Source organism: Passer domesticus, chromosome 4 (assembly GCF_036417665.1).
Source record: "Passer domesticus isolate bPasDom1 chromosome 4, bPasDom1.hap1, whole genome shotgun sequence".
Taxonomy (NCBI): Eukaryota; Metazoa; Chordata; class Aves; order Passeriformes; family Passeridae; genus Passer; species Passer domesticus.
The window spans coordinates 74,486,653-74,502,389 of record NC_087477.1 but is presented as its reverse complement, the minus strand read 5'-3'; the positions used below and the strand labels follow the sequence as shown (position 1 = coordinate 74,502,389).

Genomic DNA, 15,737 nt, shown 5'->3' with positions numbered 1-15,737 from the left:
TGAAATGTATCTGATTTTATCCATGCTGGAGAAGATTTTTTTTTTGGTAAATATGTTTGCTAAACTTGAAGAAGGTAAAGCTTCTTGTATTAGTGAGCTTGTGACAGGCTGGGAAGGTTAGAGGGAGTGCTTAATTTAGGGAATGTGTGAAGCAAGGATTCAGCAAGAGAGACTTCTGCCTGAAGAATTAAACACTGCCATTGAAGTGCGTGCATTTAATTAAATATGAGATTACATAAACCACTGCTATGAAAAGGGCTTGAATGCCCTTTTCATGATGAAAGAAAAATTAAAAGGTTATGAATTTGAGGGATTTTCTTCTCATGAGGTGTTTCATGCATTTGCATTGAGTGCCTTCATGTGTTTGGTAACATGGTAAGCTCTGTCTGCATGGGCCACTTGCACAGCCCCATCAGAGCACCTTGGATGTTACTGTGCCATGTGCCTGTAGCACTTGGCAGGTAGGGAGGCACTTGTGGGACAAGTTTTCTAAGGCTGTGGTCGGTAGGATCAGTGATCTTCCAAGGCCATCCTTGCCAGCCACCTGCACCACAAGCCCTTAGCCCAGTTCTGGAAGCCTGGCTGCAGGCAGTGGGGTGCACAGCCAACATCTGCTGTTGGCCTCCTGTGGCTGCTCCCTGTAGTCAGGGAGAATTTAGGAAAAATGGCAAAGACTGATTTCTGGAAGGGCTCTGCTTTGGGATTAGAAAGCTTAAAAGTGGCTTTGTTATAGACAGGGAGGAAAGAAGTAATTCAGCTACAATTAGCTCGTGTGGTCTAAATGTTTCTGCGTGATCCAAATTGTTGGTTTAGATGTGAATTTGTCAGATCTTACTCTGGCTATCTGTGGAAGATGGGAAGCTGAAAGTGAGTGTTCCATTGGATATCTTCAAAATCATTAAAAGCTAAATTATGTCACTACAACTGCCTGTTGACCCCAGTGACATAAATACCCACATCTTTTATTACAAAGTGCTGTCAAGTTTAATGGTGTTTCTAGCTGCCCTAATAAGTTGGCAAGAATTGTCTATACTTAAACAAATTTAGTGATAAACACTGGTGCAACCTTCTTACTGACTTTTGTTTTAGCATGAGATATGCACATCTGGGTTTTTTTTAAGAACCCATTTATATGCAGTCACAAAAGAAGTCTCATTAAATGGAATGATTCATGGGTTTGTTTTTACTTTTGAAAGAAAAAATAACCCTTTGATGCACTCTCTTGAACTGTCACAAATGAGTTATTTTAGCAGTATTTGATGGACACTGTCTTTGTTTCTCCTGACGAGTTCAGTGAAAGCACAAATCCACAGACTGTAACTAAAAAATAATTATTACTCCATGTACTTTGAACAGAATATATTTAAGTTAGGGCCAGGAAGAGTTGATTTATGGATTGATGAGAACACCAGGTTTTCATGTTTATTCAAATTCATGTTCAAAAAGCTTTAATGTGCCAGTGTTTGGAGTTCCTTTGCAATTTTGAGTTAAGCTGTTAATTAAATTGTGTTAATGGCTTTTAAATGTCTACTATTTAAAGTGACCTGAGTAGAGGAAAGTCTGCAGCAGTAATTAAGGCTACAGGCATTTGTTTGTTTTGTGCCCTTTGGCACAAAAGGCAAATGGAGGTTAGGTTTGGGCATGTCGTGTGTGCATGTTGGAGTTCAGCATGTGAAGAGTTGGAGAGAGGTTGCAGGGTGAAGTTGTGCATATGTGGAGGGCCTGGTGGGGGTCCTGATGGGGATTGGCTTGTTAAGAATCACCTCCTCCTCTAATGACAAGGATGATGATGAAAACAGGGAGAACAGACCTGGGAAAGTGCCAGGGCTCAAACAGAAAACAGGACAAGGAAGCCTTTCTGTCATTCTGCATGAAAAATAGAACCAGCATGAAAAGAGTTACTAAATATTGCTTCTATTACTTGTATATTGTATTTCATATTAGACATTGGGGACTAAGAAGCAAGCATGCAGGGTGATTTGCTTTCTGTTGTACGTAATTGTGCTCTGCTCAAGGTGTCCTTTACAGATTTCCAAGGTGTGCTTTTGCTATGTTATTTGACCTAGTTGATTTCAGTGCTGTAGATGATTGCAGAGGTGAATTAATTGTCTATTGTAAGTATAATTTAAGCTCAGAATTGATTGTTACAATTTCTGAGTAAGCTGTAGAGATTTATTATTAGACTTTGCTTATTATGTTTTTAACTACTTAACTAATACTAATTTGATGAGTAGAATTTCATTGTATGCTTGTTGCTCTGTAACTTCCTTTGATGCTATAGTTTGAGAAATGTCAACTTTTTTATAGGGTTGTCTTTTTTTTTTACACCACCATTGTTTGTAAATTTTCTTAGAAGTCTGAAAAATAAAATTATTTTCCAACTGGTTTTGTCCTTTTCCATCTGACAAGTTCTGGATTTCATTTTGCTTTGCTTTTTATCCCCTGACCTTCTTCTTGCAAGATGAATTAATATGGAGTGTTTATGGCTGTCTCTTCCTGCTACTTAGTGTTATACTCAAATAACTGTTGACAGCTCCAAATGTGCCTATTAGTAGGAATTACATTTATGTATGTCTAGCTCATGCTAAACTCATATTTATGTCAGTGGGAGTTCTTATTTATGTAGAAATATAGTCATGAGTACTGCTTTGGTAGTTAACTTGCTATGATAGAGGGGAAGAGAAGTTAGTTTGTGTGTGGCTGTTGTCATCAATCTCTCTTGGTATTCAGCCACCAACTTGAGTTGATGATTTTAAAATACCAGGGCCTCCTTGGGGACAGTGTGGTCCCAAATTAGGAGCTAATCTACCCAAATTCTCTGTGAGGTACTTGTATAATTCTTGCTACCACAGTGACTGTGCCTCCAACTTTGAGTCTCCCAGCATATCTGTAGTAAGTGGAAATGTGGTGGTCTTTAGGGATAAAAGGGGTTTTATCCATCAGGTAGTGGGATCCACAGCACTGAGGGCTGAGAACCCTTCCCTACACAATCCAGGGAGAACTGGCACCTGCCTTGGGAGCGCGTGGATCTCAGTTTAGGTGAGGACTTGGTTTGGCTAGGTGGTAGGATATTTAACTCTTTTAGTCTGTCCTGTAGAAACAGCTTTATTTTGCGTTACATCTCCATGGGAAGGCACGTGCTTGCCTGGAGCAGGCTCTTTACTGCTGTGCTTGATCACGCAGCCCCACATCCCCCTTTCAGAGCTGGTTATCACCTGCAGCCTTGGGTGAGTGCAGAGTCTCTGGGTTCTAGAGAAACTGAATATCTGTGTGTCCCTTGTGCATTGTAGATGAGGGAGAGAGACTAAGCCTAGGGAGAAGCACAGCTGATGTGACTTCAGGCAGAGAAGGGGCTTCAACTCTGGAGCATCCTACACTGACTTCCCTGGTACTAATCTCACCAGGCTCATAGGCAGCCTGTCATTGGGTTAGGAATATAGCCTTAATCTTCCAAATCCTGTACCAGCCCTTAGCCATAGAGTTAGCTGGTGCTTCTCCTGTCATTACAGATACTGCTTTTGAAAGTGGTGAAAGAGAAGGCCTGTAAGGTGTTAACTTTCTTCGTGAAATCTGAGAAATGGCAGCTGCATGATGACATGGCCATATCTGTGCAACTGAGAATGTTTTAATTTTTTTTGGCTTTTAATCAAGTACTTTTCTAATGTAGTACTAAAACAGATACTAAAGAAATCACAATGTACTGTTATCTACAACCTTAATTTAGGTATTTTTTTTTCTGTTGGGAGTCGTTACCTCTTTCCCCAGGAGACTGAAAACCTTATGTGTTTATCTTGTACTGTGTTTATTTCCATGCTTTCTCTGACAGTGTAGGAACATGATTATTTGTAATTGCACATCTTTTACATCTCTTTTTTTACAGTATTGATGTGTGGTGCTGTAACATTTTATGCTTCCTCCCACCTTTAAAAGAGCTACAAGCTGTCTAAATTCTCAGCTGAGAAGGATGCATTTGTCATCTTCAAGAGCATTGTTGCTGCTTGTATTTCTGCTCTAATCTCAGAGCTTTGGGCAGTTGGGCAACACACTGTCAGAACTCTAACAGGAACAGTTTGCACCTCGGAGGAACCTGGAAGTCAGTTGTCATTATTGACCTGAATGATGTGTTTGTGAGGTTTCTGTGCCTGGGTCTTGCTGACTTTTTGCATGAGTTAGAAAACTTGCTTTTGTGCTCTTTTCTTTCGAGATTTAATTCCAGTTGTTTTTCTATGAGTCCTGACTGTGATACATGAACCAGCAGTGATGTGCATCTCCCAGCACGTGTCACCACAAATGAGGTGCCTGCACTGGACAATGATTTGGCCATCTGGCATTTTACTTACATTACTGTTACTGTAAAAGGCTTTGAAGGCTCTGAAATTTTTACATAAAGTAGTGTTATTCTTCAAACTTTTCAGAGATTCAAAAGCATCTTATAGCCCACAGCATCTTTCTGAAATAGAAGAAACCCATGATCATTCCTGCTCTTGACAATGAAATGCAGTCGTTTTTGGAGCTGGTTATGCAGACAAAAGCACCCAGTGCTGTGCAGATAAAAGATAAGCAAAAGTGTGTTCTCCAGTTGAAGCTGACAGAAAAAGGGGGCACAAAACAGGTGGATGTAGTGTCAGGCTTAAAGCTACATTAGTTTTGTTTTCCTTTTTGTAGCTTTGTCCAGGAGCCCAAGTCTATTGTAGAGATCATCTCCATCCTCTTGATCTCATCTCCCATCCAGGTGTGCTTATGCACTGTGTAGAGATATTGCTTAATGTCAGCTTGCAGGAAAGGAAGAGGTTTTTTTTCCTCCCAGTTCTCCAGTTAACTTGTCCAGTATTTTAATGCTTCTTGGCAGCTTTCAGGCTTCACTCCCAAGTAATCAAGGAGAGACCCAGCTTCCTTTTCCATTGCTGTTGCTGGTAAGAGCTCATATAAGTGACCCTATGTTTTAGGTCAAGGGGTAAGAATTTGGATTTGAGATGTCACAGGAACACATGAGACATGCCAACCCTACCAGAGCAGTGCAGATCTGACTTGCTTTCAGCCCTGTAGGAGGTTACCTTATCTTTTGTCTAAAAAATTGTACTCAAGGTACTTTTCATCTGTCATGAAAAAATCCTCACAACTTTTGTGCAAAGAATAAGGGTTTTAATATAAATTTGGAATAATGTTTTGGGTCTGGTACTAAGGGAGCAGACAGCCTATGGTCTGTAATGGGAAAAGGAGTGCCTGCCACAGAAGCACTGGTGAGTGAAATGATAACAATGTCAAGAAAAGAGAGCATCTTTCCTTACATGAGGGAATGCAGACAATATAACGCAGCAGAATTCATTCTTCTGTACCAAACACAGGTGTTCCTGGATTGCTTTTTTGTCAGAGAGCCTTGGAGATCTTGATAAACCACATTATTGACCTTCTATCCCCATCACAATGAACAAATGGGAAAATTGGCTTCATGCCCTAAATAAAATCAAGCTGGATAATAGCTTTTATTATTACTGATACCAATGGCTACTTCTTTCTCTGTTGGGAGCAGTAGCTTTTCTGAAGAGAGAGAAATACTTTGAAGGAATCATATGGCAATAAAAGCTGGAAAAAAAATTCCCTTTGGAATGTAGGGTTTGTGGGGTTTCTGTTTTGATCCAGCTGTGAAGGAGACTTTTCACATTGCTTGGAATGTGGCCAAAATGAGAAAATGCTTTCTATCTGCTTCCCCCCCGCCCCCCCGCATAAAATTGAGATCCATTTATTTCCAGAAAAATTCAACAGAATCCTACAATCCTACAAAGTGTTAGCAGACACTTTCTATCTTCATTTTTTAAAAGGAAAAAAGTAAAATTCCCCTGCAGAGGAAGGAAAGAGAGGAAAAGCATAGATGTAAGGACAGCATAGATTACATGGAGCTGAAGTCAGGGGAAGTGAATAACTCCAGTAGCAGCCCTGGATTAAGATTTTCAAGTTTGATTCCCATATGGTTTATCTCCTTCTGGAAGATCATAAGCAAAGTTACTTTCAAAAAACCTCAATTCCTTGACTTGCATTTCTGAAAAATGTTTTTAATGTCTGCCAACATTCTATTTTTAAGGTTGTGCATTAAAAAGACTATGCGGGAAATATTTTGTTTTGATTAACAGTCAGTGATATCAAAGTAATTGCATGGCTCAGAAGGAATTGGCGAGTGTCAGTAGGATAGCAATCACTTAGATGGGATGTCTGGAGGGCTGACAGCAGCTCCCTGTGAGTAGATGAGAGGACTGAAAATAGATGCTCAGTAGGGGTGTGACCTTTCCAACCAACCTTTTTTGACAGAGCCACTTAAAGCTGGAAGTATGCAAATTAGAAGGTGAAATGTGTTCCAACAACATTATACAAACTGTGTTTAAGCTTGTCCACAACTCAGGACAAGACATAGGAGTGGAATTAGTTTTGGTAATTCAAGATTCCCAATATACTTATTAGTTCAAGATATCCATGGACATACTTTCAGTCTGGCTGATAACATGTCAGCAGAATTACAGTGAGTTGTAATTACTTGTAATCAGATTATGTCTGAAGGTGTTGGTTGTGTTGTGGTGTAGGCAAATCCTTACTGTTTGTCATATTCGACCCTATTCCAAGTTACATTACTTTAGTCATAAAGAACAAATAATTTTTCCAGCTGTTATGTTTGTGAAATGTAATAATATGGTAACAACATTTTCGTATGGGTAATGCAATTTTGGGATTTGTTAGCATAAAAATATGTGGCAACAAATCCGAAGAATAGAAAATGGTTTATTACCTACTCCATTGAACCTACTCCATGGTTTCATTATACTGAAACCAATTTGAGAAATGAATCACTGTAATATATTTATATGTTCAGAACTGAATGAATGCTTCCCGTAGCAAAGAAGTAGTAAATGTGCATAAGCCATTCTGCTAGAAAAATGCCTGCTAGTTTTCTGGATGGACTGTTTTTAAAATTCCTTGAGATTTTATTTATTGCTTTATTATGCAGAGTTCTGAATGCTTCTGCTGAAATGCCAGGGAACTTGTCTAGAGGAGAAAGAAGAAGGAATTCTTTAGCAGCCCATAAGGAGGATAAGACTGTCAAATTTACTGCTCATGCAATTGTACAGTTCTGACCAAAATGTCCCTCTGAGTTGAGCAGAAGTCTTGTGCAGACTTCAGCTCCTTTCCTTTGACACTCCTAGAAGCAAGGCCACTGAAATCAGTGTACCTAAAATGTTCACTTCATTAGAGATTGGGGATGCATGTGAGCTAAAATAAATAAAATGGACCTTTGATATTTAAAACAGGCAGATTTCAAACCCTGTCCCTTAGTAGAAGAGTGGAATTGACTGCTCTGGACCTCAGGGAATACAGAAAGAATCCATATTGCAGTCTGGTGTTCTTGCTCTGCCTGGCTTAGTGTTGAATGCATTTGACAAACCTGCCCACCATGCTATAAAGCTCCTTGTCTGTAGCAGACAGGCTGCTGGCAGGAGTTTGTGATGGCAGAGTGGTGTTTTGGGCACTGTCTCACTTTAGGAAGAGAGGTAAGCAGCTTGAGATTTGGACTGATGCAGGGATTTTGTGTTAGGGTTTTCTTGTGACCAGTTTACCTCACTCTATCTGTGATATTTGTATTTCTTTCCCAGGGCTGTTGTCTGATGGAATGGTGTTTCTACCGGACTTTGGATTTTGAAAATTCTGTCCAAGTGCTAAAGATTATATTAAATGCAATGTTGTCCACATGGCAACGAGAGAGACAGAAAATTTGTTTGCCTTTTAAGAGAACTGTGGACAGAAAAGGAAGTCATTAATGAGAGTTGCTAAAGGAAAAAATCAACCTGCCAGGATGAAGCAGCTGCTCCATAATTTTTGTTTTAAATTATTGGCAAGTCTATCAATAATTTTTATAACTTCAACAAATAGTTGCAAGCCATTTTCTATTTAATGAAAGACCACAAAGCATTAGCACTGAGTAAGTTATTTCAAGATAATTTTTTATGTGTGTGAAATTGAGCTTGCAGAATGGTGCCTTTCAAGAACTGCACTTACCAGAAAAAAGTTATGAATGTGGGAGCCTTACACTCAATTGATTCAGAAAAACTGAGACTGAGGACATGGCAGTTGAAGATCAGTTCTTTTGAAGAACAGGATTAGCCTGAGGGCTGAGCGATTTTTTAGCATTCAGAAAGGAGTAAGGTATCAAGAAAATGCTTGAGGATATGCCTGAACTTCAAGCCAAGTTGCAACAGAGGGAGGAAAAAATGACACTGGTATTATGTTTTCTCAATGTATTTTCTAATATCCTTATGGAGAAGCATATTGCATAAAATCTTTTTTTGCAAGTTTTTTGGATGCAATGACTTTTTTTCCCAACCCAATTTCTCTATTAGATCAAAAAACATTTTGCCCAAACAGGGATTAGGTAAAACTGAGCTCTTCCCCAGCAGAAAGTGTGAGAGCAGATGACTGCAGGGAACTTCTGGAGCAGTGTTTTTGGTAACCAGTTAACCCAATTGAGTTCCCATGGTTCTGGCTAGACTTAGCTTTGAAATGTAGGACCTCTGGATAACAACCAAGGTGACACAGTGCAACCTCAGTTACTTCACCTAACCAACTGAGTAAATATTTTTTAAAGTATGAACAAACCTCTTTTTACCAGTTCTACACAAACTTATCTGTTGCACTCCTAAATGACACTACAGAGGAAAGTTCTTCCTTGCATTCTGGCCTTCCCTGCTAGTGTAACAACATTTTGTGCCTTGAAAAACTGTCTTACTTCAGCCAGTAACTCAACCCATGAGTGTAGGACAGAAGCATAGGGAAAAATGTTATGTGGAGCTACTGGTTTTTTTTCTGTCCTCTCTGGTTCAGCTCCAGAGAAATTTGATGCATCAATATAACAATGCAAAATCTGTGTATGTGTGTCAAAGTTAGACTGAACTTCTTTGGGTGGGATGAAGATGTTCAGGTCAAAATATGTGTGATTGGTATGATAAATGAAAGGCAGGATGTGTGAGTGAATACCAGTCATATATAGGGCTTATAGGCTGCAGTAAAATGCTTTTACTGCATGCAAGCTCTGCTTGTATGTCCTCCTTGGAGTAATCTTTCATGTCTTTCCATGGTTTTTCTTCCAAAAATAGGGTAGATGAAAGAAAGCAGACCTTGGGACTTTCTCTGCAGAAGTTCAGTCCCACTCGAGTCCAAAAGTGTAGAAGGAAAAGGGGCTTTAAAGTTGACTTTGTGCTTCTAAGTCTTGTCACATGAGGATAAAGGGTTATTTGCAGGATAAAATGCAGCAGCCAGCTGTCAATCAACTAAAATGACTGTTTCAACAGCTGGGAATCAGTGGGACATGAACTCTGGCTGTGTTCCCTCTGCCCTAGCCACATCCTCTGCACTAGCCTGGATTCTGTGGAATCCTCTGCTAATTCAATGCTGATTGGAAGCAATTTTGGATGTACTAGAAATTTGAGCCTGGAAAATATTAAGGAAATATAAACCTTTTCCAGATCTGGTTTATTAGAAGGACAGAGAAGTGCTAAGTGGGCTATATCAGGGCTAGTAACCATACACCTGAATCCTCTGTAGCACAAGGAAAACATTTCCAGTGAAGTTTGCTGATTCATCTCATTCCTGGAGACACAAAGTCAAGCAGAACACACATGTTATACAGATAACTACTATAGGAGACTTTGGCAAAAACTGCAGATATAATTGTGCCTAATAATTTATTGCACTGGTCTCTGATATAGAAGAAGCCTGGGAGCAGCCCCCATGGATAGTTAAGTATCTGTATCCTTTGAAGCTGTGCAGCTTAATTATAGTTTCATTACTTTTGACAAACCATAATTTCAGTGATGGGCTGGGGATAAAGAAAAACACTTGTCTTAATTTTACTATTTTAAGCTTTTCCTCCCTTATTTGTCCTTCTACTTTCATCCATTTCTTTCTACTGATGATCACTGATTATCTTGTTAATATTTTTTTTTCTGGAAGAAGTTGACTAACTATAGCTCTAAATGTGAGGTTGAAAAAGGAGGAAAATGAATATGAAGATCATATTGCAAGGCTTTCATTTTTGTGCTTCATAGGCCCATAATTAAGCCCACTCTAGTTCTCTCTCTGTGGAACAGGATGCACAGGTTATAACAAGGATTCTTTTCTCCGTGTCTTTATGTGGAATGGGCTGGAAGGAAGGAATCAAGTAACTTGTCTAATGTAAATTGGCATAGCTCCATCAGCTACAAGACAGGCACAAGTGTATTTTTAGTGCCAGCAGAAGATAAGCTCACACTGGAACAACAGTCTTTGGGGAAATAGAGGAACAAAAAGACTTTTCTTTGAGCTTTCCCCAAGGTGAATGTTTCAAAATGGTAATTAAAGCTTAACATAAACTTTCTCCATCTCTAAGAGCCCACAGGGGCAGGTTTAATTTGTCTCTAAGATCTGAGATTTCACTTTGCCAACTTTTGAAATGTTTTCATTTGAGTCCTTCTCTATTTACTGTCACTGCAGCTGTAGAGTTGTAGTTGAACTCTTTATTGGCAAAAAGGGATCCCTTTTCTTCATTAATAGCTGACTTGGATTTTAAGTCTTGTTGGAAGCAGAAAACTTGGATAAAGCTATACTTCATGCACTTTTGTGTGTAAATTTTCTATAAATTGCTGCTTTGCTGACCACAAGAGCAAGGCCACCTGAATCCCTTTGTGAGCACGTGTGTCCATAGGTCCACGTGTTAATGATGGTCCTTCTTGTTTCTTTTCAGCCTCTCCAAGCTTCCTGCTCCATAGTACTTTTGTACTGACTTTGACTGTCTTGAAATGGGTCAATGCTCTGGCTCAGAGCTCTGTGGTTTCTGTTGGGCCGTGCTGATCTGAGAAAATGTGCAGCAGTACTTCCCATTGGCCAGGTGTTCACATCTCAGTTTCTGCACTACTGAGATGCTCAGTGGGGGCACAGTCAGTCCTGTGAACTTGAAAATGCAAAGGGAGTGGGTCATGTGAGGGGCTGCATCCCATCTGAGAGCACCTTGCCTCGCCAGTTTGTGCTATGTGCTGAGCAAGAAGAATGAGCTGAGAGCCACAAACTGATTATTTGCACAGAATTAAATCTGGTTTTCATGCCTGCTTGGGCCATCTGAGCCTCACTTTCAGTGTTAGGGGAGTTTTGCTGGAGTCTCTGCCTTATGTGGTTTCCTTGGGTGCAGAATGAGTGGAAATTAACAGATCTGTTATACAAGGAAGCTCAGACTATCAAATGTGGGGAAACTGAGTGTATGCTAAATAAAAAAATGTTCTTGCAGAAGTGTAATGCTACCCCCTGTTGGAATTTGGGGTATATGAAACATAAACCAGAATACATGGAATTGAAGTTTGTATACATTACTTTGTGTACATTACTTTGTTTCCATTGCACTTGACAAGATTTTAGAAGTTCCAGTCTCTCTGAAAAAAAAGTATTTTTTGAACATAAATAGGAAAGCTTTTTTTCCTTCCAGTTGCCACTGAATTGAATTTAAAATATTCTTTCATGGTGAAATACAGCTGCAGGCACAAATGCCTGTCATTTTTACTGTCTTTCTATAAGAATACAAATGTATAACCTAATAATGTTGATTTTTTTTTTTTTGTTCACAAACATCTCTTCATAAAGTGCTTGCACTTCTAAAAGAGAAATGCAGCCTCTCTCTTTGCAAGGCTAAAGCTACAGTGTTTGCTGTGGTTCAGCTGCAAGCTGAGGAAGAGCACTTGTGCTCACCTGTGGAAATGGGAATGGCTAAAGCAATGCTGTGGGTGCCCTGCTGGACACTGAACAGTCTGGAAAAATGTGTTTGATCTCTTGTCTGTGCCTTAGGAGAGCTGAGCTGAACAATGCTCTGGGAAGGGGAAAAGGGAATGTAATGTTTCTATGAAAACATCTCTGAAAAGCTGACAACACTGTTTTGAATAGGAAAATCTGCTGTGTGTCTTAATGCTTAAATTAAAATTGTTATTTTTCATAAAACTGCAGAACATCATCTGCTACTGTAAATCAGGACAGCTCAGCTGAGGAGTTGGGGGGAACAATGTAGATGATTCTAATTACCTGGAAGAACTGGTTGTCTTTATTTTGGCCCTAAGAATATATGACATACTGAACTTCAAATTATATTGGGGTATTTGCCTTTATTCTTAGATCTCACAGTTGGAGAGAAAGCATTTATCACTTCTGAGCTGAGTGTGGTTTATTTTATTGGCAATTCTGTAAGGAGTCATTAATGCCCTGAATGGTAGAATGATTATTATGAGACACCTGGTGAAAGATGAGGCAGTGAAGGCTGAGGTTAATGCACTGCATTGTGTACCTAGCATCAATTCACAGGTGTATTTGTTTAGGGTTCTGTGCTCTGAAATCAGGAGATTCTGATTCTGTGACCCCACTGTTAAGTTTGAGGAATATATCCTGTGACATTTACATATGGTGTTTTTATTTTTAATGAATAATTGTTTTTAGTTCCAGTTTTCTAACTCCTCCAACATGCTGCCTGCGTTTATCAAATACACTGGATTAAAACTGGTTTCAGAGGAAATTTGCTATGTCTGGTGTAGCCATTTCCTGTGGCTGGTGGAATTCTTCAGCCTAGTTCTGGCTCCTGCTGTGAAAAGTCCTCCTGTGTCACGAACCAGGAGTGAAACGTTCTCTGTCTGTACTTCAGTGTCCTTGTCCTGTGAGGTCTCTTCAGAATCTTAGATGAGCTCATCCCTTCAGCAATATTCATAATCATTAGTGCCCATTTGAGTTTCTTATACAGCTCTCCCTTGAGGGTTTGCTACTGCAGCCTCTCTCTCTGCAGATGGTCACTCTATTATCCCTACAAAATCTCTATGAAATAATGAAGTGCTTCTACCTGTATAGAAACCAGTGCTTCTGAATTTTACCCATGGTTAAAGAGGAGAGACCCTCAAATTGACAGAAGTATTAAATAATTTTGTTTGATCTGGAGCCATCATGTCAATCTTTGAGAAACCATGAGAAACTCAAACCTTATGAAATTAGTAAGAAATTGTGAGACAAACCCAAACCCTCAGTTTGACAGAGGTGACAGTGTTTTTATTTTATTTATGTGTTATAACTTGCACTTTTGGGTGTGTCTCTATAATCACAAGATAGTTGATGTTGCTGTTAGGACAGTTTAGGAGGGTTTGGTCTTTTGTGCCTTCAGACTTTGCTATCGACCTGGGGTGAGTGTTACTGCTTTGGGCCAGCTGTACATTCTCCTGACTTATATTTTTGTCTAGCAAGTATGCAAACTTGGCTTGTAGCAATGCCTGGAGACAGATACAAACATCACTGATGTGTTTACACCAGGTATTTTATATGACTTGGAAGTATTGCATAGCTGCTTCGTCTAGAATTCTGTCCGTATACTTCTGTGCATAATGAGATATGTGTGTGGTGTTAAAAAGATGTGGTTTAGGTTGAAAAGTTAAGCTCCTCAGTGTTGAGGAATTGACAGATTTAGCGTTGCTCGTGCCACCTTGATTGTGGCCACACGTGTGTCTCTCTTGTGCAATGAAGGAAACAGATGTCCCATGGAAAAATTGTTATGTGACCATGTAATTGCATTACAGTGCAGTTGCTCAGCACACTCCTAGTGTGACTGTCCATTGTAGTAATTCTAGGTCTGGTTTTGAAAAGCAAAAGACAAGAGCAAATCATGTGCCTTGTTGCTGTGTCAGTTTCCCTGTGGACTCATATATTATCAGTAGCAGAGCTTGAAATTCGACCCTTCAGTGCTGCAACTGAGACTCCGCCATGTGAATTTCTGCTGCCTGGCAGATGGATCCAGCTACTGGCTTTTGTGGTAGGGAACTCAGCCCAGCTTTTTTTTCTCTCCCATGGGTGGACAGCTTCAGAGTATGCTATAGGAAAGTTGTGTCATTTTTGGAGGTAATGATCACGTTCTGATGTTAATGGTTGTGGTCTGGTTGTGTGACAAGAGGCTCCTGGCTGCAGGCAGCTGGGAAGCCCAGAGCAAGGAGCAGAGACACCTCTCAACAGAAGCATATAAAAATCACAACTGCAGAGGCCTCTGTAAAAATCATGAGAAGATAGTGACACTAATCTGGACTAGAATTAAACAATACTTTTGTTTGTTTCTCACCTCTTGTTTTTTAAACAAGACCTGTACCTTGTAGATGAGCAGAGCACACACACACACACACACACACATATATATATGTTATATATATACTATATATATAATATATATAAAATATACAGGGGTATATTTTAACAGGGGTACATTTTATGCAGGGGTGTATACAGGGGTATATTTTAAGGGGCATATTTTATTGTGGCACAGCCCACAGCTTGCCAGTGCCACTGAAATTGCCAGCTTCATGCTTCATAAAATAGCTGATGTTGGCTGAGCAAGTGGAGATGTTTCTCAACTGACTTCAGCAATCTTTCTGTAGTTGGCAGTGGGCTTGTGACAGATGAAGCTGAGTAATCAGGAGTTTGTGGCTGAAATTGGAGCCCTGCACCAATGAAACATGCCATGGCCAGGGGTTTGTTTCATTTGGAGCTGTTAGGAAGGATCATAGAGTTTAAAAATTTTGTATCTTTTGTTCTGAACCTGATCAACTGCTGGGTGAAACAGCCCATCAAGGCAGATGACCTTTAAAGGTTGCTCCACGTGTCTGTATTTATTGACCTTTCCTGGGAACTTTGTTTTTCTTGTGGCAGCCTAAGCATTCAAGCTTTAAACTTTACTGTGATTTAGAATAATAGAATAAATAATAGTCTTTAATCCTTACAAGAAAGATATGATAACTGTCAATTTCATTAGGGACTGGCTCCTTTTTGCTGAAATATCTGAGCTTTGCAGAGCTTTACACGTACTTTTTCTCTTCCATTTTCTAAAAGCACTTTAAAGTTTTCTTTGTGACACTGGTTTCAAAATCTTCATTCAGGATCTCTCATTGAGCCCTTTGCTCCTTGGTGAAGTTTCTGATGGTTCAAGTTTACTGTAATAAACTATATTATGTGACTGTAGTCTGCTGCCTCCCTCTGCACACAAACTATGTGAAGCCGTCAGAGGGTTGTGATGACGTGCCACCAGCTACACACAGCAGGCAGGAAAGTGTTTGTTCATTGTTGGAGAAATCTGCTCACAGTTCCTGGTTTTCAGGGACTCAGGGATTTTGAGTCATGATTTTTTGAGTCATGATGGTTTCCTCTTGAAAAACTGGATATTTTGTGTAGCCTCGTTACTACATAATAGCTTTAACATAAAGGGAGGGAGAGGAAAAAAACAATCTAGATCATCTCATTTGTAAAAATGAAGCATTTGACCCATGTTGCAATCAAGCCACTATTTACGAGTGCATTTTTGGAATGTGCAGAATAAAAATCTCACAAAGCAAATACTTGCTTCTATTACTGTCAAGTACAAAGTCTTGGTTTATAACAAGACAAATCTGGGAGCCTCTCATTTATGTTGAGCCTTCCTTCTTCAAGTTTGAGGACTCAGATTGGGGTAAAACTTCAGATATGTGCTTAGACTAAAGCAAAAGAGACCAAAAAAGCACAGACTATTTTGTGCTGGAAGGGGCCTTTAAAGGTCACCTAGTTTAACCCCTCTGCAGTGAGTAGGGACACTTTCCATTAGGTCAGGTTCCTCAGAGCTCCATACAGCCTAATCATAAATGTTTTCAGGGATGGGACATCCACAACTTCTCTGGGTGACCTGTGCAAGTGTT

At 39.7% G+C, this 15,737-nt stretch overlaps 1 protein-coding gene across 3 annotated transcripts in view; it reads left to right on the top strand.

The window, feature by feature from the left end:
• Positions 1-15,737, top strand: part of DOK7 (docking protein 7) — a 58,667-nt gene that overhangs the window by 24,035 nt on the left and 18,895 nt on the right. The gene's annotated exons all lie outside the window — the stretch shown is intronic.